The sequence below is a fragment of the Sphaeramia orbicularis genome, chromosome 22, assembly GCF_902148855.1.
Source record: "Sphaeramia orbicularis chromosome 22, fSphaOr1.1, whole genome shotgun sequence".
Classification (NCBI taxonomy): domain Eukaryota; kingdom Metazoa; phylum Chordata; class Actinopteri; order Kurtiformes; family Apogonidae; genus Sphaeramia; species Sphaeramia orbicularis.
Genome location: NC_043978.1, coordinates 3,929,779 through 3,940,842, shown reverse-complemented (window position 1 = coordinate 3,940,842; position 11,064 = coordinate 3,929,779). Strand labels below are relative to the sequence as shown.

Below are 11,064 nucleotides of genomic sequence, written 5' to 3'. Positions count from 1 at the left end.
ACTCAGAATCTTTTCAGTCATGTTGGAGACCACATCCTTGGGGAAGCAGATCACTTTGGTGTTTTTACTGCACACCCTCTGTACATCTCTAATAGTATTGTCACCCACAATCAAAGTTTGAGGCCCAGGCTTTAGCTTTCCCTGTAGCCTTTTACTGTTCGACATGCTATCAGTCCTTACCCCACTGTCTGAGGATGGATGGTCTGACGGAAATTCAGGGTCCTTCATCAGTGGAGAATATCTGTTCTGCAGTTCAATGCTTGATTGTTTTGGAGGTTTGTTGTTCATCCTCCCTTGTACAGTTTTCCATGGCTGTGTCCTTCCAGGTATGGGGGTTGACGAGGCACTTTGTCTGGGAGGGAGTGCAGGCCAGCCGGTCTCATCACATACCTCAGCTCGCTGTGCTCTGCCTGTTAAACGTCCTCCCATTACCCATGGAAATGATTTGTTCTTTGGCTTTGCTCCAAGGTGGTTCCAGGGAGGACTACTATTTGTAGATTGTAGAGAACAGAACAGAGCCTACCTGTTTCGTGGTAGCTTTGTCTGTGCTTGTTAGCTGTGTGTTAGCCAGCCCCTGTCCACTAATTTGAGCCAGGGGTAGGGTGGTGTCATTTCCACCTAGTCCGTTTACCTCCACATTAACTTCTAGGCGGTGAATTTTAGTCTCCAGCACGGCAATTTTCTGCAGAAGTTTGTCGAAGTCGTCGGCAGATAGAGGAGGCATCTTGAAGCTAATTAGCTTAGCTGAGCACTGTCTTTCCAAGTGAAGTGGTACAGGCCTGTGCTGTTGACAGCCCACGGTCAAGAAGCACTGAGGTGGTCATAAAACAGTAAAAATGGCAAAAAAAAGTCCTTCGTCTTTTAAGAAGTATGTCTCTGCTCATTAAAGAATATCAGAGACCTTCTGTCTGCAACTTTTAGTCCAGAATAAGAAAAAAATCATCGAAAGAATGTAAGCAAAGCAGGGAGCAAGCAGCAAAAGCGTCTGCACTGCAGCAAAGCAGGAAGTAGCGGCAGCAAAGGTTGATTTAATGATGAAATCTCATTGGCTACTGCTGATTTCTGCTAACGTGATTTGCTCAGACACATTACGTGGGGTACTGTGACACATCCACATGTACTTACTGCGAGACCTCCGAAAATACCCCTAACACTGCCATTTTCAAAGAAAAGGAAGCAGCAGTTGCACCTTGCGAGATGTTAAAAGAAAAAGCAATCTATTGTGTAACCCGGTGGGGTTTAGGACCCAGACTCAATAAATATGTCAATCAAACATATTGAGTTCATGGGAGACTTGATAGGCCCAAGCAGAGAAGTTGATGCCCCCACTGGTCAATAGTGCTAAGCCTGCCCCCCTCAGCCGGTCTGACAAACATTCTGATGACCGTTTTTTTCTGCAGGGTGAGTGTGACGAACACACACAACCTTGAACCTGGAAAATTCTGAGGAAAAAAAAAAAAATTCAGGAATTTAGGAAGACACGGGAGAAAGGTCTCCAGCCACTCTTGGTGAATTTCACCACTGCAGACCCTTTGATAGAAGAATGTACTGGACTTCCTCTTTTTGAGTATGGAAAATTCAAAGTTGTTCAGTGAGTGAAATGGGTCTGGTTAGCTCTGTAAAACTTAGTATGGGCATTAAAGCTAACCATTGCTATTCATACAGATCTGTATGGATGTGGGTGATCTCTGTGTGAAAACAACTGATTTGAAGCACTTGAGTTTTATTGGAGCTTGGTTACCCTAGCGATTAGCGTAGTTAGCCTAGCGATTAGCTGCCAGATAGCCATTAATGTGGCTCGAGAGAATGCATGGGGTTTCCCCTATAGCAATTTATATGGGCAGTGTGTAGTGGTTCAACACGCTGATATTGATTTTCTTTTTATTCATTGGATTTTCATGTTATACTGGTAATATTCCACCTTTCCACTGTCGTTCATGTAAAAATCTTTCAATAAATGTCAGCTAAACTTACCTGGGGCTCCACTCAGTCTTCAGCATGTCACTTAGTCAATTGCTAATAGCCCTCCCTACAAACCTTGTCACTGGCGCAATTGTGACTCTTCCTGGCAATTACATTATAATTACCTATTACCACTAGGGTTACAATTGGATTAACTGAAAAACCACCAGGAAGCAGCACATCTGACTGTAACCTGTTGTTGGGAAACTGGGAGGGGTTTAATGACTGTGCCACAGAGCAGTGACTGATTATGCATGTCTCAGTGAGTTGATATGTGATCTCTTGTGCCATAATTTTGCTGCATCGGGGCTATTTATAAGTATTGATCCTTTAGAAAGCTGTAACATCTACTGTTGGTATTGTTCTGTGTCCATACAACTGTCTAGCGTGGGTTTTGTCGGCAACCTTGTGCATGACATACCAATGTTAATTCATTGAGTTACTGCAGTTGTAAGCCTTATATACCTGCCATATTATTAAATAATACATTTTCATGAGCTTCAAATATTCTGTATTATTATTACTAAGGGCCTGAGCATTTATTCTGTTTTCGAGCAATTGTTTCCTATCGAAATATTAAGGTCTCATATGTTTGTTGATTGGAATCTCCAAAGATGAGTTCAGGATGCGTCTTGGTCTCAGTTCACAAAATTTATTCTGGTCACATGTAAGATATAATCATCAGCGCTGGTCTCGCTAGACAAGAGCTCACGCAGGAACTCAAGTTGCACGAGCCCTGAATTCCGGGTCGGACTTGCAATTATCTTCTTGGGTGGCTCCACCCTAAAAAATAGGTTGGACTTTCGCAACATCATCCAACTCCATCTTCTGACTGGACCCCACCTAACTGTCACTTCAGCTAACCGTCAGTTCACACCTTGCTACCGGGATGTGCTACGCAATGTGTTACGACTGTTGCCTTAGGCGTGTATTTATTGAAATGCAAGGTCTCAGCTCCCTGTAGCCGCAATATCTCCTCCTGGAAGCAGAACTGACAATGAATTAATCAGTAGAGAAGTCCATGAAATTACTGTGAGGCAAGTTGATCAGTAGAGGTGTACATGAGGTTACTCTGATGTGAAAGTCATACAATCATTTATAATTAATGCATGGTATTTAACATTACACTATAATTATTCTTCATAAATGTATTAAATTCCCCTATTTAAATCTTTAAATGCCGTTTTCTCAAAGATTAGTTTTTTGTTTTTTTTTATCATTCTCCAGTGTAAACATCTCAGTCTATGTAGCAACTATCTACACCAAACTTTCCAGTTATACACTTAGCAGTTTTCTTAAGATATTTGCAGAGGGATTTGTTAATAAATCCTTCCTGGCCTGATTTAATGTAAAATTTTAAGTAAAAAAAATATGGCAAACCAAAAAGAAAAGAAAGAAAAATAAAATTAAAATTAAAAAAAAAAAAAAAAAAAAAAAAGAAAGAAAAAAAGAGAAGAAAAAAAGAAGAATATGGGAAAAATTGATTTTTAAGGCTATGGACAGTATATTTTGATCTCCTAGGTAATGAAAGCAGATATCCTGAAATCCCTCTAATTTATTTTCATCTTGGGTGTAAACAAAATGAAAAAATAATTTTGCACCTGGCTTTATCATATGTTCAGATCTATCTACCAAAACTGTATGCAAAATCACACATATTTAATGAGATAATGCCTAAATTGCATAATTAAACATACAAATTTCAGAAACTTGTAATACATTTTATACTTGTGTAAGTAATCAACTGCAGAAGTTTTATGGTGAAATCTATTATTTTAAAATTATACCCTATTCACCTGTAGTGTCTATCTTCTGTAGGTTTGAAAGATAGAGATCTGTCTTACATGTTCAATGTATGTATTGTTGTAATACCAAAGCAATCACCTAGACTGCAAAACAAATCTACCTACGGGTATAAATAAAGTAACCTTGACCTTGACCTAAAGGCCTTCACACCAGTCTGATTTTAGGTGGTCAGATGTCGTCGGGCAATCTGGCGAGGTCGGTGGCATGACTCTGTTTAGTGTGTTCCATGCGACTGGCCATTGTTAATACCATCGCCAGTCTTTTCGGCTGATTCAACATGTGTAATTGGCCACTACACAGTCGTTCAGATGGACCAATCTGATTGGTGGAGGGACAGCCCTTGACTAGGGAATCGGTGAAAAACTAAACATCCGACACACTGAACTAGACAGAAAAGGAGAGCGGAAGGGAGAGAGAGTAGCCATATTAGCCGCTAAGCTACCACAAATTAATCATCAGAGACTAAACAGACTAAATGTATCGTAAGAGGTGGCCGTTTGTGTGATAGCTTTAACTATCTAGTTGAAGCTGTAATAACTGCTGACTTTCTAATACACAAGCAACCTAGAATGGCATTAGATATTAGCAGTGATAAGCTTCAACTACAACGCAATTCGGTGCCTAAACAAACATACAACAGGAAATGATGCAAGACGGTTACCGCAGTACATCAGACATCAGAGGAGGAGCAAGTGTCAAACACCAACCATACACGGAAAAAGGAGAGGGAACACAGCAATCTGTTATCAATATAATTTACATGCTTTTAGAAATATATTCCTGTTACCCTCAGTAAGGTTAGTCTATATTAATACTTCTCAGTGGGGGCATTGGGACAATGTTGGGGGACATTTGGAAGGAGAAAGCTGAGAGGTGGGCACTGAGACACAAATAGGGGTCATTAGTCAGTGTTATTCCTCACAATGTATAAGTATCCATATCAGAAGGAAGTTTGTTTCCATTGCTTTCCTAGGACCAGCATGTTATATGTTATCTCAATGGCAAATGTATGTCTCCCACACTGGATATCGTTTCAGATGTTGGTGGGCGACGAGGCTAATGATGAGAGGAGGAGGGCATTACCTACAGAGCAATATAATGTGTCCCCCCCCCCCGCCATCACCTATCCCAGGAGGCTTTATACTATTTTTATTGGACCATTTTTTAAAGAAAAACATTTATTGTGCTATTTTTTTCATTTTGCATCAATATTGCTATTTAATGAACGAGGGATGATCAGACAAGATCTCGGATACAAGCAGTCGAAATGAGTTTCCTCCGCAGGGTGGCTGGGCGCACCCTTAGGGATAGGGTGAGGAGCTCAGTCGCCAGGGAGGAGCTTGGAGTAGAGCCGCTGCTCCTCCACATTGAGAGAGACCAGCTGAGGTGGCTTGGGCATCTGTTTCGGATGCCTCCTGGATGCCTCCCTGGGGACATGTTCCAGGCATGTCCCACCGGGAGGAGACCTCGGAGAAGACCTGGGACACGTTGGATAGATTATGTCTCTTGGCTGGCCTGGGAACACCTCGGGGTCCCCCCGGAAGAACTGGAGGAGGTGTCTGGGGAGAGGGAAGTCTGGGCATCCCTACTTAGACTGTTACCCCCGCAACCCGGCCCCGGACAAGCGGTGGATAATGGATGGATGGATGGATGGGATGATCATACAGTACAGCTTTGCATCCCTGAGATATAGCTATGCTGCGTTCAAAGCAGAATGACTGGCATGCAGCGCTCATTAACCCCATTAGAGACTTGAAACTTGACTTGGACCTGAGCTCAAAGACTTGTGAACATCTCTGGTAGTTACTTCCTGCTCATTTACAGCCGTGAGGATGCGATAAGGTAAGGAAGAGATAAGTGATGAACTGGTCATGGCTGGGCTTCAAATATACAGCGTGGCTTTTAAGGAGTGGCTCACATCTGCATTCAGACAAATGTCCAACGGGGACTGCAGTAAAGAGAGAGGGATGGTGAAATAGAGGGGGGAGATAAAATGTCATAGCTGGGGTTGAAAAATGAAAGGGAACCTCCATCCACTCCATCTCTTAGTGGATGGATGGATGCAGATGAAGGGAAAATAAAGGAATGAAAAGACAGAGCAGAAAGACAGCCCAGAGGCAGATGGGGGGGGATTAGGGGGGCAAAGAAATGAGGGGAGAAGTTATAATGGTCTGGCGGAAGAGGAAATACAGAGGGAAAATGTGCAGGTTGATGACGGTGAAGAGGTACAAGTGGATTTGAATAGCAGTCTGGGGAGACAGAGGATGAGAGGACTGGGCGGGGGGGTGGGGGGATGGTAAAGGTTAAGAGGGATTTTGTTAGATGTGGTTTTTTTATTCAATCCTGACTGATTTTAATGGAGTCCTAAAGTCACCGTGAGGTTACCTAGGCAACTAAACTACAGTGTCGGACCAATGGTGGAACATTGTTATCCGTGAAGAAGAAGATCCCTTCTTTTTAATCCAGCTCTGACAGAGCAACGGGCCCATGTGTGTCTGTGTGTGTGCACGGTTACACACCTGGAAGTGGCTGCAAAAAGCAGGTGTGAGACTGTAACTGTGTGTGCGTTGTGTTACAAGTTCTGACAGCAGAGTGTGTGTCACTGTCAGTGACTGTGCATGTGTGACAGCGAGCAGGTGTGTTGTATCTGAAGACATAGCAAGTGGATCAGAGCTGTGTGTGTGTCTGTGTGTGGGTCGGCATGCATCTGTGTGCCAGTGTGTGCTTCTGTCTTTGTGAGGACCACTTTTAAACTCAAGTCTCGCCAGACTTCAGGGGAGTGACGTTATTAAAGATCTAGCTTCTCAGATTTAGGGGGATTAAGGAGGATATAGGCCTAATTGCAGAAATGTAGAAGATCAAATTCATAATTATGTTTTCATTAGTGTATAATTACGTAAAAATAAGATTTGTTGTTTTTTGCTGCTTTTCCACCGATGGTATCAGCTCAACTTGACTCAACTATTGTGATACTTGTCTCAGAGTGACTGCAGTTCAACAATGGAGGAGAATGAATCAAACTAAGTGCCAGCATTATTCTGGGTGTATGCAGATTCTTTGGACAAAGACAGGGCATTCACGAAATGAATATAATTTGCATGTTTTATGGCATGTTTCATCTTCTGTATACAGTCAGCTGGAGCAAACAAGAGTTTCTCTTGTAGAGAATCGATGCTTCAAAGAAAAGTCCACATCTCTGGTCAGAAGCAAAAACTCACCTACTGTTAAAGGTTATGAACAGGTTTAGTTGCTAGAAGGCTGAGTCTACCACCACAGGAAAACTTTGAGGAAATGTAATTATGAATACATTTCCTGTGTTACTATGAGTGTGAAACATGTTATTATCTCAGTAACTAAAATGACCAGAGTGGACAAACCAGATATTAGGTCTGGTCTTATTTCAACACACTCAATCCCAACTTGTCTAAACTTCTCAGGATTTCACTTCTGGATGTTCAGTTTAATCCTATAGGATCTCTTTTTGACATGCTGGTTTAGGCGTCATTTCACAAAGCGCAGGGTAGTCAATCAGACTTGGTTAGGTTTAGGAATAAAAACAAGTTAATTAAATTCTGAAAACATAGTGTGGTGAGTAACACTGCTGTGTAGACTGAAAATAGCTCAAGCTTCACTCCTCCCCTGACTCCTCCCCTGACCACTCCCCTAACACGGGTGTATAAAAACACCTGTGCTGTGGGTGCTCTCACTCTCTCATTCTGCTGTCAGAGCTGGCTGCTGCTGCTGCCAGGGAAGCCACTGTCTGCTCTTCCATTGCTGTAGAGATGGTAAGTAGGCTGTGACCCCGGGCATCATTTTTAAGGGAGGTGAGCCTGATTTAATTTCTGTTTTTCTTGTCTTAATAGGTTCACCTGCTGCTGTTTTGTCCTTTGTTAATCCTTTTCATTGCTCTTGTTTTGCCTTTGTTTGTTGTATGTTGTGTTGCTTAGTTGGTTAATTTAACTTGTCCCCTTGATTGATTTATTCAGGGTTTGGTTTTGTCATTGATTTTTTTTTCTTTGTTTGTTTTTTTGTTAACAAATTTCTTTTTAAATTCTGTTTTCAGTTTTCTTATTTCAGGGAACTGGTCACCGCACGGTTGAGGGGTGAAGCACAATCGTGAGGTCTCCCCACTTGTTGGTGAGAAAATACACTGGAACACATTTTTAGACTGCACCTTTTAAATTTGCTGTGCTGCACTGAGGTGGGTATTTACCCTACAGCGTAGTCTGCCTCCCACCTTTGGCCCCCAGCTTACCTTTTTATTAAGTTTAGTTTTTCAGTTGGAATGCTAATCTTAAATTTGTAGTAGTGATTTTAGATTCCTGTGTGAGGTTTTTATCTATTTGTAATAAAATCATCTTTTGGCTTAAGTAGTTGCGGTTTTATGTGTATTAACACCTAAGTCAATCAATCAAATTTTATTTATATAGTGCCAAATCATAACAAAAGTTATCTCATGACACTTTATATATCAAGTCGGTCAAAACCAGACTGTAAGCCAATTTACAGAGACCCTTCAAAATCCTCCAGGAGCAAACACTTGTGACTAGTGACAGTGGCGAGGAAAAACTTCCTTATAACAGGCAGAAACCTCGAGCAGACCCTGACTCCTGGAGGATGGCCATCTGCCTTGACCAGTTGGTTCCAGTTCCAGTACTTTACTTTTTATGATTTACTGCATTCAAATATTTCAATAAATGATTTTTAGTTAATTCTAACACGTCTCTGTCCTTAATCAGAACGAACTTGTGTGGTTTCCTTTGAGCTCCTCACAAAACAATCTGCAAGTAGGATTATTAGAACCACATTAATTTCTTTAATGTTATTATTTGTTATTTCCTGAACCAGGTGATGTTGTCAGCCCAATAAGTCCCCCTTGACTGCCCTCACCACAATAGCATGAAACGGGACATTGACTTATGGGTGAAGCCTGAGGTCGGTGGTTTTAGGACCCATAAAAGCAGAGGTTGAAAACTTCACTAGATGATTTATTAAAGGAGTGATATTTTGCTTTTTTAAAATGGAATTATGTATTTTATAACATTTCGTGGTGGTCTACATAAACTGTAAATGCTATGCTTGGGTCTTCATTAAACTCCACAGGCCCATCTTCAACCCTATTTCTGAGTAATAACACAATTACGTGTTCTGAGGGCAGGCCCTTTAAATGCTCCAGGTTGTTGGCTTTGCAGCTCTGTCTGGTTCAACTGATAACTAAACATTTTAGGTAATTGGCTTGAAGTTTGGAAAGTGGTGGCAGACTGGAAAACTAAATACAGAGGAGTCCACACGGAACAATCTGTCATGGTGGTTAGACCATGCGTGCAGATAGTGCTGGGGGTGTGGGGGCATATCCCTCCCAGATTTATAGAAACTCGATCTGTCCCCCCCACCAATTGATCAGTATACAGTATACTGATTCAAGAAGGTGGAAGGCTGGAGCAGATCCTTGCTGAGTTGGGAAAGCAAGGTGTTCAATTTTCCACGTAATCCTCAGTCAATACCTCTGCACAGCTGATCCATTAACATTCCGGTGTTTGTGCTGCCTTACATGCCTACAACTAATGGTGCGTTCATGTGTGCTCATAAACCAGAAATTTGAAGTTGGAAAAGCATTGAAATCTAGCGTCTGCAAGCATAAACGTTGGGGTTTTCATTTAATTTCATTAACTGTCATTTTTTTTCTGAATTCCATGTTCCCTGCTGTCCCAGTTTTTAAACTGGGAAGGGCAAAGTTCAGACATTCCGTTTTTGGAACTCCATGTTCCGACTTCCAATGTAAACGCAACGCACCATCTCGACTCCAGGGCCCTACGGAGCTAGTAGCTAGCCCAGTTTGTGCCTGTAGTGGTAAAGTGATCATACCTGAGCAATGAAAAGACAAAACACCATGATAGCATTTTTTTTTTTTTTTTTCAAAAACAAAACAGTGTAAGTATCATATGCCCGTTGCCTGTTAACTTCCCCAGATGTGGCAGATATTCATTTTGTAATGTTATGTAGTCTGACTGACTAAGGCATTTACACTTACCCGAGGCAGACTAAATGTAAAATAACAAGCTTTTTAGGCTGCTATTAACACTTTGACTGCCAAAGACATATTTATATGTCATTTGAATCCATCACTTGACTGCCAAAGACATAAATATGTCAAAAGCGTTTTTTAATTTGCAACGTTTTGTCTGAATGTCTTGAATGTCTTGTCCAGCTCCTCTGTGATGATCAGACTTGTATCTTCAAAATAAAGTTCATAAAACTGCATTTGAATACTAGATAAAGAAGTATAATACAGTTATTTCACATTTGTTTCACATTCCCCATTCGTTTGGCCCAAGGCAGGGCTGGCTCGTTCCTGTTGTTCTGAACCAGGAAGAGCAGGTGTATCAGGTCTTAGAAGACACAGAGAGTAGCAACACTATCTACACAAGGATTTCTAACAGTGAGAGAGGGAAATTGGCTTTAAAACACACATTTAATGCTCCATTCATAACCAGGTAATCAGCTGGGAGTCGCATATGTCTCTTTATTTGATCGTCTCATGTCCCACCTTACATAATAAATGGTGGGTCTACAAAAATAAGCTTGAAAAAGCCTGGCAGGCAACTGATGTTTTTTTTTGTTCTTTGTTTTTTTTTTAAATACCTGGCAGTCAAATTGTTAATATTATTCTTAATGTTATGTTAGTAAACAACCTTTAGCTTAAGTTACAAGATCTAAAATGTTAACATTGTCCTCCTGGCCTGGAGGAAGTTCATGATGACAGTGAGGCAGGCCCTAGTCAGGCAAGAGAGGATCTGCCAGGGGGCAGCTACAATAGAAAAAGAAAGCACGAGGAAGGCGAGACAGAAGGAATACAGACAGAAGAAGCAGGGAGAGAACAAGGAGGGACAAGGTGGTTATCTGGAAAGAGAGGCGTGCACACATCTTGGGACTGTCAAAATGAGTGGATACATTTGATGAGTTCTTCAATTATCAGGCAAATTGCAGATGAAATCCAGTCCTTACCGGTTTCGCAATATCCCATTATTATGGATGGAACAAGGGATGTCTCTGGTGTTGAGCAGGAGGCGCTGTGCCTATGTTATGTTGACACTGATCTGTTGGTGCCTGAAGAATTCATAGAGTTGTATGAACAACTTCTACAACAGGTGAAACCCTTCCCAAGATCATTTTGGACATTCTGTTGAGGTTGAATTTACCAATATCGGGCCTCAGAGGTCAGGCATATGATGGGGCTTCAAATATGGCTGGAAAGCACTCAGGTGCACAGGCTGTTATTCAGCGAGCACACCCACT

At 41.6% G+C, this 11,064-nt stretch overlaps 1 long non-coding RNA gene across 1 annotated transcript; it reads left to right on the top strand.

Annotated features, from left to right (window-relative positions):
- Positions 1–3,244: 3,244 nt before the first annotated feature.
- On the top strand, positions 3,245–3,648 carry LOC115414282 (uncharacterized). Its single transcript, XR_003934598.1, has 2 exons — positions 3,245–3,310; positions 3,419–3,648. It is a non-coding gene; the product is annotated as an uncharacterized LOC115414282 (long non-coding RNA).
- Positions 3,649–11,064: the final 7,416 nt, after the last annotated feature.